At 37.1% G+C, this 20,898-nt stretch overlaps 1 protein-coding gene across 4 annotated transcripts in view; it reads right to left on the bottom strand.

Annotated features, from left to right (window-relative positions):
• The window catches only part of LOC129779122 (putative uncharacterized protein DDB_G0271606), a 634,240-nt gene that overhangs the window by 311,624 nt on the left and 301,718 nt on the right, over positions 1-20,898 (bottom strand). The gene's annotated exons all lie outside the window — the stretch shown is intronic.

The raw sequence follows: 20,898 nt of genomic DNA, 5'->3' as shown, positions 1-20,898 counted from the left end.
TAGAGACACGAATTTTGGACGACTTTTCGAACTCCGTCAAAAATAAAACAAAGAATATTTTTACTATCCATTATATCATTATTTGTTCATCTATCTTTTAAGATAAAACAAAAATTGAAAGGAGAAAAAATATTCATAACAAGAACAGTTAAGAGCTGATAAAATGAGCGGTTCAAGAAAAAGTTGTGCCATGGCGTACACGATTCCAGCCCTTCTGGTTACCTGAAACAAAAAAATCGAACAGATTATGAATCAGTAAAGATCGTATGAACATCGGATAAATCAAAAACATCTTTTTAACAAAATGGCGGACGTTTGAAAAACAAAATGCGGTTCAAAACGTTTTTTCTTACATTTCCCGATTTTTAAAAAAATAGTAAAAATTAAAAAATATTATTTTTTTAGAGGTTTATGCGATAGAGAGATGCCTACAGATTGTTTTCATATAAATTCGACACGAATCGGTTCCGCCAGTTTGAAAAAACTAGTTTCGAGAAAAACGCGTTTGAAGTTCACTGTTATGGCCGTAGCAGGTTAGATGCCGCATCTCAAAATTGGCACTAACTCAGTAAATAACAGGATTTTCCATAAGTCCTTTCCAGGGTATATTCTTGAATGCCTGAGCTACAGAGATATGAGGAAAAAAAATTGTTTTTTTTTCAAATTTCTACACTAGAATACTGTCTTATATAAAAGTTGATTTTTGCCGTAGGATTACGTCTTTAGGAAACATATTGGGGGTACAAATTGATGATCACAATGATCACATCGTGAAAAATGTCCAATTTCAAATGCTTATTTCACAAATCATTACATGATGTATTGATGAGATTTTTACGTCAATCAATTTCAGCACACTGTTCTTTAGATGCACTACTCTTTCGTTTCAATCTTGCCAGCAGCAATCTCTGTGTTTGTGGCCAAGGTTATCGCGACATCGAGCACGTTGTTTGGTCGTGCGAGGTGTATCTGGTCGCCAGATCGAATTTAGAAAACTCCCTTCGGGCCCGAGGAAGACAGCCCAATGTGCCGGTGAGAGATGTGTTGGCTCGGTTAGACCTTGATTACATGTCCCATATATATGTTTTCCTTAAAGCTATCGATCTTCGTGTGTGATTGTCCCTATGTCCTTATACCCTCCTTTCCTTCCTTTGCGGGTAATTCGTCCCCTTGCTATAAATAGTAGAATAAGTTGAAATGTAAAAACACTATAGATATACAAACAGATTTAAGAATTGAGTGTTCATCAACATTGTTACAGATTTCTTATACCCCATCCTTCTCCTAAAAATATGTCACCATTCTAAACTCGAGTACACCGCGAGTAATCGGTTTTCCACCTTACTAACCATAGATGTAAGAAAATTGTTTATATATATAGTTTTAAAATTATATTTAAGAATTCGGCTCCTTCAAACTTAAGTTACTGAGCCTGCAAAAATAAACGAATTAATAAAAAAAAAAAATTCAGCACTCCATAACATTATTTTTAAATGAAAAAAAAAATGTCATGAAATTAACTATCGAACTATTGAAAATTCTCAAACCCTATCCTAACGGAAATATCTAGTTTTGATTGGTCGAAGTTGACGATACAAGCGGTGACTCATGTACTTACAATTATTGCTCAGCTATTTCCTGACGGATTTACAAGATTTTTGCATCAATCGATCTGAGCACTCCATAATATATTATATGAAAATAACTTTCGAACAATCGAAAATTCTCCAAACGGAAATACCTCGAAAAGTTACCCTATAAAAAATGTTCACCACCTCGAAAAAACACCATATGCAGAATTTCAGGTCAATCGGACTTAAGGGAAAGTGGCGCAAAGCGGTCAAAGTTTGAGTTTTTTCGAAAAATCTTCGAAAAAAAAATCGAAAAATCACCCAAGGGGGGAGTAAAAGAAATCGGGGTTTTGGAAAAAAAAATTTATGCCAAATTGCATGAAACGTCGAGATCTAGTGTCATCCCCGAATATTTTTTTTGTCAAAAATCAGCATTCTGGGGAACAAAAAGTATGGTCGATTTTTCATTCAGAACTTGCTATAAAATGTTGATTGGCACGATAATATACCCTATGCAAAATATTAGCTTATTCGGACTTTATTTTATACTCGTGTCACAAACGTTTAAATTTAAGTTTTTTTTAAAACCAAAAAATCACCGGAAATAGTGATTTAAAACAAAAAGTTTGATGCCAAATGTCTTAAAATTGCATGACATGTCGAGATTTACAGTTATCCGAATTTTTTTTTTGTCAAAAATCATTATTTCAGGCGAAAAAACAACCAAGTGCCAAAAAAAAACATTTTTTTTTTGACAAAAAATTTTTTCGAGATGACTGTAAATCTCGACGAGTGATGCAATTTTAAGACATTTGGCATCAACCTTTTTTTTAAACCTCGATTTTCGGTGATTTTTCGTTTTCAAAAAACTCAAATTTCAACGTTTGTGACACGAGTAAATGAAGTCCGAATGAGCTAATATTTTGCATAGGGTATATTATCGTGCAAATCAACATTTCGTAGCATGTCCCGAATGAAAAATCGAGATAACTATTTTTATTGGCACCCAAAACCATACTTTTCGTTTCGTACTCCAAAAAAAAAAAACCCGGAGTGCCGATTTTTGACAAAAAAAAATTTCGAGATAACACACTCATTCAATTAAATTTCTAAAAAAAATATAATAAAAATAAAAGTAGTCCGATTTCACTTTCGCAAAGTGCCAGAGACAATTAAGCGATGCTGTTCCTCCATAATTGTATTGCTCGCAGTGCTACCAGTTATCCCGGAAAAAATCTTCACATCTTGTGGAAATGATAAGTTAAACACGCTAAGACGCTCTCTTTTTTTCGTTTTTGAGTTATGATTTTTCAAAGCTAACCGATGGTCCAAAAAATCATTTTTTATTTTCTTTCCAAAAATGACTTTTGACGTGGGACTACGTCTAACCGGATGGGGGTAAAATGAAGACCTAAACACAGAACATGCAGGAAAAAATGAAAGATTCCGTATGCTTATAACTAGAACATTTCTCACTGGATCGGAAAGATGTTTGCATCAATTGATAGGGAATATTTCTACGCTTCTATCGTAATTAATAAAATGTTGTTTTTCATTAGATAAACAATTGAATAACTGTAAAATGTTAAGCGTTATCTAAACGCCCTAACTGCCTCGTTTTGATTGGCCCGATTTACGGATTCCCCAACACAGCCATCAAAACCAAGCAGCCTTGGGGAATCTGCATTCAAAATACGTGAAAGTCGGGGATATTTTTGTTCCGACTGAAATGTGTTTCCCCAACACAGACTTTTAATCCAAGGAGCGTAGAGAAATTGGCATTGCAAATACATGTAAATCGGGGACATTTTTGTTTCGACTGAAATGTGTTTGCCTAACACAGACTTCAAAACCAAGATGTCTGGGGAAATCGGCTTTGCAAATAAATGCAAACTGCGAGTACTTCTGTACTCGCTTGCCTTTGTGCAGACTAGAATATGTTTCCTTAACACAGTCTCCTAAACTTAGGAAACTGGGAAAATCCGTGCACTAGAAGTGAATGAACTTTTAAGTTTATAACCTCTATAGTATGAAAAGTAGAACTTGAAGCTGTTGAATCAAACAAGCCGGGGGTACTTCTGCAACCGCATGTTTTTTTGCACTTCAAAAAAAAACACGAATTACATAAGCGGGTACGAAAACAACGCTTTGGCTCGGTTATTCAAGATTGCATTGAAGGATATGCTTTAATATATTCTGTTCACTGCATTTCTACGCACGACATTTGATGATTAGGCAAAATGTTGATAACCATTTGTTGCGATAATGCCTATTGATAAAACAATATGCGTTCGACGTACATGTCAAAATCGAAACTGAGTGCTTGAAGTTCATCAAATCAAGCAAATTTGCGGTTCGAGAAGTACGTACACTTAAAAGAAGCAAACTTCAGAGGGAAATGTAAAATAAAATAATCGTTTGATAATTTTCCGTAAATTTACTTGTAACGAAGAACATAATCTATTACAATGCATGAATTGACCTTCAATGGCATTATAAAATCTTTTTACTCACAAAGCAAATATATTGAATTCAATCGAATCGGAAATTGTTTCATTCAATCAAAAATTTAATCAATACAAACAAATAATTGCTAAGCTAAGTGTTTAGGCATATCACCCCCCGGATGTCGATATGAGATGCTGTGAGTTTATCCCATCTAAATCTCGGTAATTCACAAAAAAACAATAGGGAATTCATCGATGAAAGGCAATAATAACAGTTGGAAAAATAATTAGAAAATCGGAATCCATCAGCATGTCCACATAGTTTGTACGTTTGATTGTAGTCTTTTGCTGTAACTTCATGTAATTTATGTGGCTAGAATAATATGTGTTAGAATAAAATATGTGTTAATATTCACTTCGACAACTAATTGGTGGAATACATGTTCGCTAAGCCCTCCGTGAAACCAGTATACGGCAAACCCATCCAATCCCTAATCACTAAGATAGTCTCACGTCAACCTTGCGGTTATATCATAGATATAACCCAGCCATTTTTTCAAAAAATTATTACTTTTGAACTACTGGACCGATTGAGATGATCGATATATCAAATTAAAGCCAATTAGTTAGCCTTTTTGAAAAAATGACACAACAATTAATTGAATTCTAGTCGCTTACATCCACTTTAGTCGAATACAAATATTGAACGAAGACTGAAAACATGTTAACTTTGAAAACTCATAACTTAAAAATGAAAAATAACACATCTCTGATTTTTGGATATGTTATGTAAAAAAAGCTCAACTTTCAAGAAAAAATATTTTAAAAAAAATAGCATCCTTGGTCCCGAAATCATGTAAACTATAAAAAAAGTAGAACAATAAATAATTATGAAATCAAAATCCATTTTTTTTTTTCGTAAATCTTATATTTTTCAAAAAGACTATCTAATTGGCTTTAATTTTATGTGTCGATCATCTGAATCGGCCCAGTACATCAAAAGTTATGAATTTTTGTGTTGGAAAAAAGTGGAAAAAGTTGGTTTTTCGAGCCATCGGTTAACTTTGCAAAATCATAAACTCAAAAACAAAAAAACGCCTCTCTGGTTTCGAGATATGTTAAGTTTAGATCACCTGAATCGTTTTTGTAGTTCTAAAGTTATGAATTTTTGAAAAAAGCCATTTTTAGAAAAAAGAGGAAAAAGTTGATTTTTCGGACAACCCTAAAATGAAAATGGTCACCCTAATGGAAAAATCACAAAATATGGGTCAAATGTTTTGCGATAAAGAACAAAACTACCAATTTTTACGAAAATCTGAGAATCACTATATCGGTTTGACATGGAATGGCTGAATTACAAAGTAAGACAGTGAAAAAACATATATGTGTTTGTTTTCGAATGTGTTACGAAATGTGATTTCTATCTAGTCGAATTTTTGACTTTTTTCTCTTTGTACAATAAATATCTTCGGGAGCTGGGACCAACAGTTATATTGGGCAAGTGCTCTTGATGCGGGCTCAACGTGGTCATGAAATTCTCTGCGAACCCAATAAAGCCACAGGATTCAATTATTCTTCTTTTCGTTATTGTTGTAAATCATACGTACACCACCCTGGATTTCCGATTGCCGAGTTGAAAAATATCATACATCAAAAACATTCCCCGACATGCCACTTCACTTTTCGAAACAAGTGTTTTCCGTGCTCCTGATTACCACCTTCGGGATGGCATTTCGCACCTCATCCGGGCGTCAATTTCACAGCATGATCACTCATCCGCGGCGACCCAACATTATCGGACATTCATTTCCCCGTGGCGCTGATACAGTTCCTCCATTCAAGCAGAACTCCGTCAATCATTCATTTGCAACAAAGTATTCGGGAACCAAATAAAAAACCCCAGAGAAGAGTATCGCGCATATCGTTCGATCCATGATGGTTCATTGTCCCTCCTTCCCCGCGATTGGTCATACACGCGGAAACGCTCACGTTTGTTGGGCAGCAGAAGAAAATGAACAAGAAGAAGGTGAGGAAATTGCCGGTAATCAAGAACTGCTCTCCGCTGCCCAATGGAACGTCGCGTCATGGTCTCTCGGGCCTCTTCATTGATGACACCACGGTGCGGTGGTGTGTTGTGGCACCCAGAACTAAAGTAATAAATGCTGAAGGATTATTTTGTAATTTGGTCGCTCTCTGGTGTGGGTTTCGAGCTTAAGTAGTTTTCTCGGTTTCATTGTTTTTGAATTTTACCTTCCCAACTTCCCAACAAGACCAAGAGAGCTGATGATGCTATGGAGAGAAAAGTGAACTCCTCGTTCCTTGTGCGACGACGATAGGAAAGCTTTTAGATCTGCTCTTCCTGTGGTTTGTTGCTTTTTTTTCTCTACCGTTTTTTGCTGGGCCAAGGGCGAAACTTTTGCCTGCCAGACAGACATATGACGGTGGAGCGGGGGAGAGATGTATCTGACCGAGAGGAAGCTGAAAGATGGTTTGTTGAGTGGTTTGGCTGTTTTTGTGTTGATGATACAAACAAAAATCGTTCATTCGCTTCGGTTTGAAATAGGTCAGAGGCAGCAATGGGAAATAAGTTTATACGACTACCGGGAAGTGGCTTTTTTTGGCCCCGGGATTTAAGTATCAGAAGGCGATTATTGGCACTACATTTTGATATTTTGTAATCTGCTGCATTAGACAGATTGAGAGCAATCGAGTGTGGCGTCTGGATGTGTGTGTAAGTATATGAGTGTTTGTGGCTTTCATGAAAACTGAAACATCATCGTTGCTCAGGAAGTTTTGGCACATATGTTTTAGAGCAGAATGATTGACGTTTTTATTAACCATGAACGCACGAACAAACTCTCACTGCTGCACAATATAAATGCCAGAAACTGTGCGGAATCCTTTTTTTCTGGCGGCTGGAATTTTGCAAATTAGACCTTCTGGTGATTCACTCCGGGATCCGTTTTATTAGTTTTCTCCTAGACGTAGTTTTTTTTGCGAACGTGCTCAATTATAAAATTTCCTCACGAGTAGAATAGGAAAAAAATCCTCCCCGTTTGACGTGATTTTCGTCCCTTAATCTTGTCGTCCGTGTGTGTGTTGTTCTTGTGAATAACTAATGTTTAGAAGCCTTCCACGAATGCAATCAAGCGGCGGTCCCCTATCGTCATGATTTGTGCTCTGATTTTTTCCTCCTGCAGCTATTTCCTTGCAACATATGGGGCTAACGACGAGTGCTGAGAGGAACAACCAACAAACCATACGACATCACGTTGTTTTCTTGCTGCTATCTCGTTTTATTGAATTTATGTGAGAGGAATTTAGGAAGTCCGCTTACACCGCCCGGCGGAAATAAATTGATTTGTTTTACTGATTACACAGTATGAAACACTGGGAATTGTCTCAGTTTTGATGCTCAATTTGATGTTTTTATTTAAACATTCAATTATATCCATATAATCTTTCGCTCCGAGTTCTATTATTTGTTTTGAGCACAAAAAAGAAACTTCAGATATCAAACATGATCTATATATTTCCTAAAACTTGAGTGCATTTGTTTATTCAATTTTCACTGGTATGATGGTGTGAAAAAATCGTGTTCAAATTCGCACCGCGATGTGTGACATCTTTCGTTCACAGCACACTTTCGACTCATGAAGCGATTTTGCTGTCGCACTGTATGTGGAGCAAAACATCAGCCTTTGAAAAGGCAGTTGGAATTTTTTTGAGTTAACTTTTAGCTATGTAAATTGATGTTGATCATTCATTAGCGTAACTAGAAAAAAAAACTATTGATTAATTTGCGTAGCATTGCGTCTTTCGGAAAAATTAGAATCTAAAAAAAACGAAACATATTAGAAACCAAAAATCGATTGTTTCACTAAAATTATCTGATTTAGATCGCTCCTCGCTCCATCTTTTCTCATCATTTATAATCTCTCATAAATTCATGTAGACCGCAAAACGTTTCATCAACGAGTTCAAAACAATCGGGCGGACACTCTTGTTCCTTGATATTTTCGATAGAAAGTGGTTTCTCTAACACGGACAACAGAATCAAGTAGATTGCCGAAATCGCCATTGGTGGTACAAGTGGGCCGTAGGGTGTGTTGAAATTAGGTGCGACAATGCAAGTGGTCAATTACAACGGCGACGTTCATTTTCAAAAATCAAATCTTATTCAAAAATTATTGTTACTCAGTTGTACGTCAACTATGCAGTCGTGTCTTGGCCACAAGGCTTCAACATTTCATGTAGCACTAGGTTTAACAAGAATGCATAGAGGGTAAAATAAAATATAAAAACAGCATGTAACGAAGTTATGAAAGCTCTCAAACACTTATAACTCGACCATTTTTTTTAACAAATCGCAGAGAAGTTTACATCAATCGATTGAACGTATTTCTACGCATCTACAAACTTTTTAACAATTAGAAAATGTTGAGCAATATTGAATCGAAAATCCCTCGTTCTGAATGGTCCAATCTGTTCTTCTCAAACTATGGCGACCGAAACGAGTAACTAACGTAATATCGAGGCACAACTTAAACATATACACACTTTTGCCACATATCAAATAAAGGGTGTGTCACATCAAATTGCATCACGGAAAAAAACGCTGTAGAAATTCGCCCAGTAGACCGATCCTTTTGAAAATTTTAGACAGTAAAATAAAAACTATTAAACAACTTTTGGCATTTTCTTTTTATTCATACTTCGAGCCCAAGCCCGTATGCTCGCACCTTTCTCTTTACCCCGTCCATAAGGTTCTGTACAACGACAGGTTGTAGTTTTTTTTTTAACAGAAATACATTTTCTCTTGAAGTCCGCCTCCGATTTGATAACTTTTGGGTTCTTCCGGAGGGCCTGCTTCATAATCGCCCAATATTTCTCTATTGGGCGAAGCTCCGGCGCATTGAGCGGGTTCATTTCCTTTGGCACGAAGGTGACCTCGTTGGCTTCGTACCACTCCAACACGTCCTTTGAATAGTGGCACGAAGCGAGATCCGGCCAGAAGATGGTCGGGCCCTCGTGCTGCTTCAATAGTGGTAGTAAGCGCTTCTGTAGGCACTCCTTAAGGTAAACCTGCCCGTTTACCGTGCCGGTCATCACGAAGGGGGCGCTCCGCTTTCCGCAAGAGCAGATCGCTTGCCACACCATGTACTTTTTGGCAAACTTGGATAGTTTCTGCTTGTGAATCTCCTCCGGAACGCTGAATTTGTCCTCTGCGGAGAAGAACAACTGGCCCGGCAGCTGACGAAAGTCCGCTTTGACGTAGGTTTCGTCGTCCATTACCAGGCAATGTGGCTTCGTCAGCATTTCGGTGTACAGCTTCCGGGCTCGCGTCTTCCCCACCATGTTTTGCCTTTCATCGCGGTTAGGAGCCTTCTGAACCTTGTATGTACGCAGGCCCTCCCGCTGCTTGGTCCGCTGGACGAATGAACTTGACAAATTCAGCTTATTGACGACATCCCGGACCGAACTTCTCGGATCACGTCTAAACTGCTTAACTACGCGCTTGTGATCTTTTTCACTGACGGAGCATCCATTTTTGCCGTTCTTCACCTTCCGGTCGATGGTTAGGTTCTCGAAGTATCGTTTTAGTACTCTGCTGACCGTGGATTGGACGATTCCCAGCATCTTACCGATGTCCCGATGTGACAACTCCGGATTCTCGAAATGAGTGCACAGGATTAATTCACGACGCTCTTTTTCATTCGACGACATTTTTCCAAATTTACGAAAAATTGACAGTGAAGCATGACCAACGTGATCTATACACTCTTATCTGATTATAAGCGAAAGCAGAAGATATAATTCCTAAAAATTAAATTTCTACAGCGTTTTTTCCGTGATACAATTTGATGTGACACACCCCTTACTACTTTTGCTGCTTCTATTTCTATTCTGCTGAACGGACTTCAAAGCAGTTTGCTTTAAAATATATTTTCAGAATATGCCCAAAGCAAACTCAGTACAGAGCGTGAACTGACGCGCAGAACCAAAACAGAAGGGAAATTTTAAGTGAAATATTAACCTAATAACGCCTTCGCACCGGATTCTGGGTATAAACGAAATTTAATTTGTGATTTTCATGCTAATCTCGCTCCAGCCAGCGAGCAGTCAACAGCATTTGGTGAGGCTGAAGCTGAGATTTCTTCGAAAGACTAGCCGCCACGATGGGCGTCCGATGGAAAATGGTACCTTCGACACATGAGTCTTGTATACGGACTGGGTAATTGCATCGTGAGCTTCGACAGAAAGACTGTGCGTAGAAGCCGTACACTACATTTGCTCAAAAAGTCGCAGGAGTGTTGTGTCTGAGACACGACCGCATAGTTGACGTAGGATTCCGTTTGGCTATCTGTTGCATGCTGACGTTGGGTATGTTTAAGGAATTACATCGTTAAACTCTTTGATAATGAATTGGTGGCCCTGGAAAAGGCCGTTTTGTTTGGTTGTTGGGTATTGTTTGTTCACTCCACCAGTGTTTACAACCGAGCGATGTTGACAGAAGAATGGTGATTAGTCGTTGTATGGTGCATAACAAGATCGAAGATGCCGAAATTGAATGAGATATGATGAAAGCCACCCTCTCTAACCTTGGACGAGATGGCTCCTGTATTCTGTATGGATGAAATAGTGCGTCAGAAAAAAAACTCACCAATGTAATATAAGATAATTATCATTATCGAACACGTTTATCAATTTTTCCCATCAGTAAAAACATGTTACTTTATTATAGAGGAAACATATTAGAAATGGATAAGGTAATATTCTTATCTTTTATTGATTTCCATTTTCGCTTCAAACCCAACGTAACCCGATGCCTCAATGCGAATTTTATTTGGACTAATAGCACCAAATACGATATGTAGAGCATATGGAAATCACTTTTTCGAATATTCCTTCACTTTTCCAATTTTTCTCGCCGTATAAATTTTCCTTGGCTGAAAATGAACACAACGAAACAGCTTAAACCAAACGACCCGTTCTCGAGGGGGGAACACACCTTGGTTTTTAGTAATGAAAATTGAAATAAATCGTTTCATATATCAAGTCATTTTGAACACAACTGCTACCATATACAATTTTACATATAAACTTGCGCTAAATTTTCCACAATACCTGATCGGTTACTGATATGAAATTTCACGAAGCAACCAACATTAAAGATCCAAATTCAATTTTTATTTGCTACAATTAATCGTATCAATCATCTTACTTGCGATATAAAAATGTCCCGACATGCATATATTTGCAATGTCGATTTCCCCCAGGTAGCTTGGTTTAGATGTCTCTGTTAGGGAACACATTTCGGTGGGAACAAAAGCTCCCTCTGTTTTCATGTACTTGCAACGCCGATTTCCCCAGGCAGCTTGGTTTTGATATCTCTGTTAAGGAACACATTTCGGTGGGAACACAAGTTTCCTCTATTTTGATATATTTGCAATGCCGATTTCTCCGTATCTTCATTTTCGACCAATCAGAACGAGATATTTCCGTTTGTAAATTTTTCGATTGTTTGATAATTTGATAGTTTCATATAATATATTATCCTATTCATTGTGATGAATTGTTATGGAATGCTCAGATCGATTGATGCAAAGATATCGTCAATCCGTCAAGAAATAACTGAGCAATAATTGAGTGGCAGCTTGTATCGTCAATTTCGACCAATCAAAACTAGGTATTTCCGTTAGGATAGGGGTTGAGATTTTTTCAATTGATCGATAGTTAATTTCATGACATGTATTATTTTATTCATTTAACAAAATTGTTATGAAGTGCCGAAATCGATTGACGCAAAAATCTCATAAATCCATCATGGAAAAACTGAGGACATTTTTTTACGATGCGATCGATTTTTTTTTCATGTTATACCCCCAATATGTTCCCGAAAGACGTAATCCTACGTCAAAAATTTCATCAACAATTTAAGTACAGGTCCGACTCGACTATATATGATTCGGTTATATACAATTTTGGACTCGATTATATACAGTTTGAAAATAAACTTTATTTTCAATATTAGGTTGGGAGAAAAGAAATCCATTATTTCCTTGGTAGCTGGCAGTAATGATTGATATCTCGCGTAATACAGGTAAACTTCGATATAACGTACATTTCACTTTCAAAATTGTACGTTGTATCGAACTGTACGTTATATCGAAGCATAATAAAGTACTCACAAACGTAGTCTATAATACATTATTGTGTTTCTGTTTTAGTCAAGTTAATGAATAACTTCAATCAGAAGACGAAGCCAGCCTTTCTCATGATGTTTCCCTTCGAACTGTTGATTAGAGCTTGATCCATTTAGAATCTGGAATCAAAAAACCAGCTGTATTTTGAGATTGATTGAAGGTACAAAACTTGTTGTAGCATCACAATAAAGATAATTCATTGTTCTATCAGAAAAAAATTTTCCTTTACACTTTGAAAAGGTGTCCGTTATATCGAGGTAAAATGTACGTTATATCGAGTGACGTTATATCGAGGGTACGTTATATCGAAGTTTCCCTGTATCGATCATACAATTCCAAGTTCATTTGCTATTTTTTGTTTGCTCCATTCAGTTGTGAAATTCTCTCTTCGTGTGAATTTCTGCCCGTTATCGAAATTCACATATTTGATAGTTCATTAAGACTCATTTATATCCTTTGTTCTCCTCGGAATTTTATTATTTCATATTAGAATAGTATTGAGGTAGCTCCACGTAAACAAATGCTCTCTTGTAAACGTGTAAACTTCCATTACATCAAGGAACATGGTATTTCTCGTCTTGACGATCATAGTGCGCTGACTTGCAACATGCTTTGATCGTCAAAACACTCTGACAAACTATTTAGCATTAAAGAGTGAAGATTTTTTTTTCGTCGGTTTATGTTTTGTTGCACGTCTTTTAGTGGTAATGTTGCAATGGTCGTAGCCCAAATATGAGCAGTGACAGTGACAAATTGCAGCTCTGGTTTTTTAATAAGTTCAATGTAAGAGCTATGGTGAAAACCGCAGATTTTCTCTTTTTTTCACGCCATTCTCAACTGGCTAGGAAATGGAAATTTGAAAAAATGTTCAAAGTGAATCTACTATGGTGTACCCCTACAAATCATTAAAAAAAAAACTATTAAAAATTCATTTTTTGTGGTACACTGGAGTCGCTTTTTACGCGGGGGATACGTGCCGCGTAAATGAAAACCGCGTAAATTCCAGAATTCTCGTAAAAAAACCGCGTAAATTCCAAAATCCGTGTAAAATAAAACCGCGTAGATTCCAAAATCCGCATAAAAATAAACTGGGTGAATTTGAAAATCCGTATAAAAATCTAACAAACAGTGAATTATTAATTAAAAATGCAACTCATATTTTGACAATTGATAAACTGATTTGTTTTGTAAGCTGCAATCATGATATCTGTATCTCCTTTTATTTCTCAGCTACTAATCAGTGATACAATACAAACTTTTTTCGTGAAAAATCACATCAATAAGCACATTGAAATTGCAGGCGGTTGATACGTGCTGCGTAAAAAAACCGCGTAATGTCGAACTCCGCGTAAATTCCCAAAACGGCGTATAAAAAAAACAGTGTAAAAAGCCACTTCAGTGTATTTCGAAATTCTAGTTTTTTATTGTAAACATATTTTTTTTAAACGTACGTGTTTTTGATATGTAATTTATTTTTTAAGTATTTCGGATCATTTGCGGTACACTTTTTAGTATTTTCAGTTTTGAGACGCAGTGCTGCTTTGAAATGTGTTCGTACTTTTTTTTATATTCGTGATTTTTTTTCATAATGTCTCGAGGATTGGGCATATTTTTCACCATCTGCATATTTTTTATTTTCATGAAATCGATGATTTCATTGTTCGTGGATTTCAATTTATAAGACTAAACACATCAACATCTGATCTATTTGTACAATTATCCAATTTAGTGTGTTTTGGTATTTTTCTGGAATACATTTTTTTATAAATTGCGATGCAATCCGTTTATTCTGACACTCTTTAAAAAAAATCAAATGTGTAAGGAAAGCAAACGATTTTTTTAAACATTCTTGACATTTTACAGGAGTATTCATTACCTTGAATACAAGTAAGTGAGTGCGAGTTTTGCTGGCGTCTACTACGAATGTGCGCGCAGCATCGCCTTGCGAATCTGCTAAGACGAGCGATGTACCATTTCGTCTTGTTTCGTCTCGTGAGAGAAAAAAATATACGAGCAAATTAAATAGAAATAATCCAAATTTCGAAATACAAAAACAAAATTTCGGGTAGTAATTATATTTGACGATATGTCGTGTTATATCATAGTACTTTACACTTTGAGTATATTTCTCATATTCTCATTTCCAAGCTATTGAGAAAGGCGTAAAAAAAGGTAAAACTACGTCTTTCACCATAGCCATTGCAGTGAACCATATGGGTATCCAGAAACATTACATAATTATTTAATTTAGTACCCTTAAAACATTTTTCATAGCGCTGGTGATAAAGTCTGGAACAGTTTTTACGAATACAAGAAAATAATAAAATTATAGATTTTAAGGAAAATTAAGAGAATTATTAGAAAATAACTAAAATAGAAATAAAATTTTCAGAAAAAAAAATCACACATAGAAACACACACACGAACACATTTAAATATCAATTAGACCAGTACTGAGTCTCACAATTCCAAAACAAAAATTCAAAATTTGGAAATATAATTCTAAAGTTCTCGAAAAATTCACACATACAGTAGAACCCCTATTATCCGCGGAATAGTCTGGCTAGCTCATCGCGAATAACGAAAATCGCGGTAAACGTAATAAAGGGCCAAAAATGAATTCGAAACTCGTGTTTATTTTAGATATTTCAGCATGAAAACTATGTTTTATCAATAGAGAAATCATTAAACTATCCATTCACAAGGTCGTGTACACCAATGGTCAGATAATGTGAAAGCCACGACCAAAACAAAAGAGCATGAAACTATCATTCACTGACAATTTCCGGGAAGGCCTATAGATTTACTATGGAACTCGCTGTCGCGCATAATCCGCACCGCGAATAATCGGGGTTCCACTGTATCTAGAAAATGCATAGGAACGCATTCAAATGCGAATCATGTCAGTACTATTCAGTCTGAACCCCATTTTTTTCAAAACTTCGAGGTATTCGATTTTTTGTTTTTTGATAATTTTTCTCAATAGCCCATTGTGAAATGAACTTTTAGTTTATTTTTTTCAATTTTTTTTATCTCGAAGCTATTGAAAATGGCGTGAAATAAACGAAAAAATACCATAGATTCTATGGTAAACTACACAGGAGTTCAAGAAAATAGCCATTTTTTTTATTGATATAATATTTCACATATAGCATGTAATATGGTTTGGAGGCTTTTTACTTCTTTACCAAGCCAACCCCAAATTTCTGACAGTGAGTCTGGTAGCATTTTAACAGTTTTGGGTATTTTAAAAATTATCTACCAGACTCTGTTTTGTCATCGAATGGTGAATCCTTCGATCCACCACCAACCTTGCGTCGAACCCCTTGATGGCATCAAACTTTGCACACTTAATCAAGCAGAACTTCAGCCGGCAATCGCGCTACATTCCCGCCCATCAACAACGGAAAAAAAACCCAGACGATATCAATTTCTGTGGAACTAATAACCATTTTCAGTAGCGTTCCGCCTGACGGCGAGTTTCTTCCCGCACATTTCCACTGATGGTCCAATTTCCTGTCCCTCCGGTCTCTGGTGCTGCCTCTGGCGAGGGTGGTGGCGTGAGGGGCGGCGACGTCAAGAGTCAAGGAACGCATATCTATAAATTCAGAGTACGTATCCAGCTGACGGATGGACGGGACGAGGAAGGCTCTACGGCAGAGGAGCCTTCGTTTACAAAGTGTTATCAAATTGCCTTACTCGCTCGCTCTCTCTCTCGCGTTCGGCCGGGGCTTCCATTACTGGAAATATTTAAAATGCTCGTACCTGTTGTGAGTTATGCGTCCCGCAGTGGGTCCTCGGCCCGGGAGAGGGCGAAACCACAGCGCAGCGCGGAACCGGAGATTTATGCCGAGATGTAAGATTTTATTATTATTGCTTTTGAGAAAACATTTAACGATATTAACGATATGTGCTTGTGTACATCGCCGGAACGAGGCAGCAGAAGCCCTGCAGCGGTGTGTGTGTATATATGCGGCGAGGACCAGAGGAACTCCAGCACAGGAGTAGATCTTCTCGTTTGTCTTACTTAGGGCGGAGTGTTTCAATTCTATGCTTTTTTCGCTCTCTCGTGTGTGCGCCCGGGTGGCAATGCGGGGGAGAAAATGAAGATATCCCACCAGAGACAGATGCTGGGATCCGTTTTTTTGTCATTGTTGTTGCTGTTGAGCCAAATGCGTTGCACTTGGAGGTTTCTTTTAATTTTCAATATGTATGAAAGAAATGAAATGTAACGGTTCAGAACTGTGGGAGATTCATGGGGCTCGATATAAACTGCGATTGTTCATTCACGACAGTAGTCGTATATTCGAGGTCGCCGCCTCCAACACCCGCTGATATTTATTTTCAGGGGTCGAGTTATGACGAATATGATTGAAATAATTACCGTTTTTCGTGCTCAACTGACAGTGCTCGTGTTCAAGAGGCATTTATAACGATATTTCCGTAGTATTTTTTCGCGTTTTGTGTGTTCAAAAACATAAAATCTTCTGGTAGCCGGCCGTGTAAATAAAAAGATTTTTTAATGGGTGATAAACGATCAGTTAATGGACTTGATTGAAAAGTAACGTGAATGCTATCATTCTATCGAATCGATATGTATCTTTTTCTATTGTTTCCTCCTTTCTAATACAATACTGTTATTATTCGACAGACAATTGTTGCCAACAGGATTTTCTTGTTATTATTCATAATTCACCCGATCAAATTTGTACTGATTAGAGAATCTCAATGTAAAAAAATAGATTTAGAAACTGAATAAAATGCACTGTTTTTCAAGCTGATTGGTTGAATATTCCACAAAAAAAAATATTTTTAATAGGATAAAGTAAAGTCTTCTCATCACTTTTTACTGTCCGTCTTACCTTCAACTAACATTCGTACGTTCCACCCAGTCAATATTTTTTTTTAACAAAATAAACATTTTCACCCGCAAATGAGTACTGTTTATTGAAATTATAACATCGCTTCGACATCAACTCAACAACCCAAATGTAACAACGAATAAACTGAATACGAAAATAAAATTGAACATGAACAGGAAATGAACTCGGAGCTCATACTGCAGTATGTGAAATGTGAAATTGTTTGAATTTTCATAAAAAATATCAAATTGTCTTTTAAATAAACTGAAAAACAAATTATTCTAAAATTTGAAGTTCATTCTACTCAGAAACTTATTTTTTTTTCAAATTCACAGAATAAATATATGAATAGCCCTTACAATTTCTAACAAGTCACTCATGCATCGGAAGAGGAAAGTGCCCACATGGAAACAGTTTTTCTAACAACAACTTTTTCATGTTTCTTTCGAAAAGTGCCCATCTTCCGATGCATGGATGACTTGTTGACAATTGTAGGGGCTATTCATTTATTTTTTTTGAGAAAAATGAATTTCTTTCGGAATTTTTTTGGAATAAATTTTTGGTATTTTTGATGAAAATTCAAACAATTTTCTACATTTAAATCTGTGACCAGAATTTTATTGAGTTATGAATTTTTGTTAAAAATTAGGAAAAAATGTTGACCCTTTTCAAAAAAGTAGTCTAATCCTTTTTTCGAATATTTCAAGTATGCAAAGTTGCTCAAATAACCATTGTTTTTACATCCACAACGTTTCTCTGATATTAGGCTGTCAAAAAAGTCCTGCGGTATTTCCGCGAGGTGTCGTTGTAAGCGCGTAGTTCTAGTTGTATTCATTGTATCGAGTCATACTATAGCTTGTTGGAAAGGTATTTTTGCGCGCTATAATCCTTGACAGTGTTTTGTTTGGTTAAGTCGTTCGTGAGTTATAGTGTCGCAAATATGGAGCAAAATAAAGAGAAAATCCGATATATTTTACAGTACTACTATGACAAAGGCAAAAATGCATCTCAAGCTGCCAATAAAATTTGTGCAGTTTATGGACCCGATACAGTTTCCATTTCCACCGCACCACGATGGTTTCAACGTTTTAGTTCTGGTGTAGAGGTCGTCGAAGATGCGCCACGCCCCGGAAGGCCTGTCGTTGAAAATTGCGACAAAATCGCTGAATTAGCCGAGAAAGACCGGCATAGTAGCAGCCGTAGCATCGGCCAAGAGCTGGGGATAAGTCATCAAACCGTTATTAACCATTTGAAGAAGCCTGGATTCACAAAGAAGCTCGATGTATGGGTGTCACACACGTTGACGCAAAAAACATCTTTGACCGTATCTACGCATGGGAATCGCTGCTGAATCGCAACAAAATCGACCCGTTTCTGAAGCGGATGGTGACTGGCGATGAAAAGTGGGTCACTTACGACAACGTGAAGCGCAAACGGTCGTGGTCGAAGCCCGCTGAAGCGGCTCAGACTGTGGCCAAGCCCTCATTAACGGCCAGGAAGGTTCTGCTGTGTGTTTGGTGGGATTGTCAAGGAATAATCTATTATGAGCTGCTTCCCTATAGCCACACGCTCAATTCGGACATGTACTGCCAACAACTGGAGCGCTTGAAGGTAGCACTCATGAAGAAGAGGCCATCTTTGATAAACAGAGGCCGCATTGTCTTCCATCAGGACAACGCCAGGCCACACACTTCTTTGGTGACGCGCCAGAAGCTCCGGGAGCTCGGATGGGAGGTTCTTTTGCATCCGCCGTATAGTCCGGACCTTGCACTAAGTGACTACCACCTGTTTTTGTCCATGGCGAACGAGCTAGGTAGTCAGAAGTTAGCCACAAAAGAGGCCTGTGAAAATTGGCTATCCGAGTTTTTTGCCAATAAGGAAGCGAGCTTCTATAACAGGGGTATTATGAAGTTGGTATCTCGTTGGGAACAAGTCATCGAACAAAACGGCGCATATTTGACTTAAAACAGATGATTGTAACTAATTTTATGAACAAATGAAAATTCAAAAAAAATACCGCAGGACTTTTTTGGCAGCCTAATATATTGCTGTGAATGGCCAGTCGAGTTGGCATGCAATTCGTCAGCTTTTTATATGATTTTTGGTGTGCTGAGACATTTAATGTAGGACTATTTTTAAAATAAAGGCATAGAGTATTAAATGAAAATCTGAAAATTGAACATGTAACGCTAAAAGTGAAGGCTTCCGAACGCTTATAACTCGACTATTTCTAGATAGATCACAGAGATGTTTGCATCAATCGATTGGACATATTTTGATGCATCTATCAAAATAGATGAAATTGTATTTTATATGAAACACACTATTGGTTGATTGAAACATGTCAAGCATCGTTTAAACGAAAATCCAACGTGCTGATTGGTTCAACCTGTGCTTCTCAAACTGTGTCAATCAGAACGAGCAATAGCAGCAAGGTACAATTTAAAGAAATCCAGACTACTGCGAAAGCAATCTTAGCTAACCATTGTGTATCAATATATCCAAAGGGTACAAGAAAAGGTAGCGGCACAATAAATATTGTCCTCGCTACGAGTAACCACCACTATCTGGTTTACTATCTTGCCGAACGGAGGAGCTTCAGAATATGCACAAAGGAAGTTTAGTGCAGAGTTCTATTAGATTTCGTGAGTATGAAAAGAAAAATCACTTGACTTGATTTTGATTCTAGTCTCGCTTCAGCCAGCACCCGTGGCCGAGTGGTTAGCGTCTCACACTATCATGCCGGGTTCGATTCCCGTTCTGGCTGGGGGATTTTTCGTCAAAGAAATTTCTTTCGAATTTCACTGTGGTCACGCGTATTCTAGAGCTTGCCCCTCGGAATACATTCAAGGCGTGTTATTTGGCTTAAGAAATCTCAACTAAGTATTAATGAATGACGCTAGTTAATGCATACGTTGAGACGGCAAAAGTTCCACAGGGAACGTTAACGCCATTCAAGAAGTTCAAGCTTCAGCCAGCGTGCAGCCAACAGTCACAAACAGAGGTTTCGGACGACGCGAAGTCTAAGAGCGAAATCGCTTCCGAGGGTTGATAGTGTGTTGTGAATCAATAGCGATACCATCATTTTTATAAGAAATTCAATTGCTGTATTCATTCATAAGTATTGGTAGCCAATAGCAGTATGTGCATTTTGTCATTTTGTTGAAACAAAAGACTCTACAATAAACCATTACAGATAAATCTGATTCGGAAAAGCATATCCAAACACCGAAACATTGCAAAAGTATTCAATTGGAATCCACTTCCAAATCTATTCTAAACTATGTGGCGTAAAAATCAAATTGCTCAAAAGATTTGGGTTTCAGTAGAAGCTCTTTTGTTTCATACATCGAGCAATTTCACGCCGAATCAGCAATAAAAGAGCAAATGTTGACCCGAAGCTCTACGATTTTTTTGGAACTTGGTACTCGGTACTCGTTACAAAGTTGTTGCAAAAATTAATGAACTATCTGCGAAAAAGTAAAATTTTAAATACAATACAATTTAAATACAATTCTTATAATGAAAATAATGTTAGTAAAATGTCGGAACCAGCAGCAGTGTGTATTTTCACGAACATGAACAATATTTCATGAACATGAACAATATTTCACGAACATGATTCAAATTATATTAAATTTGTTATATCTCGAGAACGGTTAGTTGTAGGATAAAACGTTATACAAAGTGTTTCATGTTGAATTACATTTAGATTCTATTTTGCATGCCACTTTCCGTAATTTTATTACGATTTCACAAAGTACTGAAATTTCATAAAATTTCAAAAATTCAAATCTCCATTGTTCGACAC

Source organism: Toxorhynchites rutilus, chromosome 3, assembly GCF_029784135.1.
Source record: "Toxorhynchites rutilus septentrionalis strain SRP chromosome 3, ASM2978413v1, whole genome shotgun sequence".
NCBI lineage: Eukaryota > Metazoa > Arthropoda > Insecta > Diptera > Culicidae > Toxorhynchites > Toxorhynchites rutilus.
Note: the sequence above shows the minus strand (reverse complement) of the source record. Positions and strands in the feature narration are given on the sequence as shown.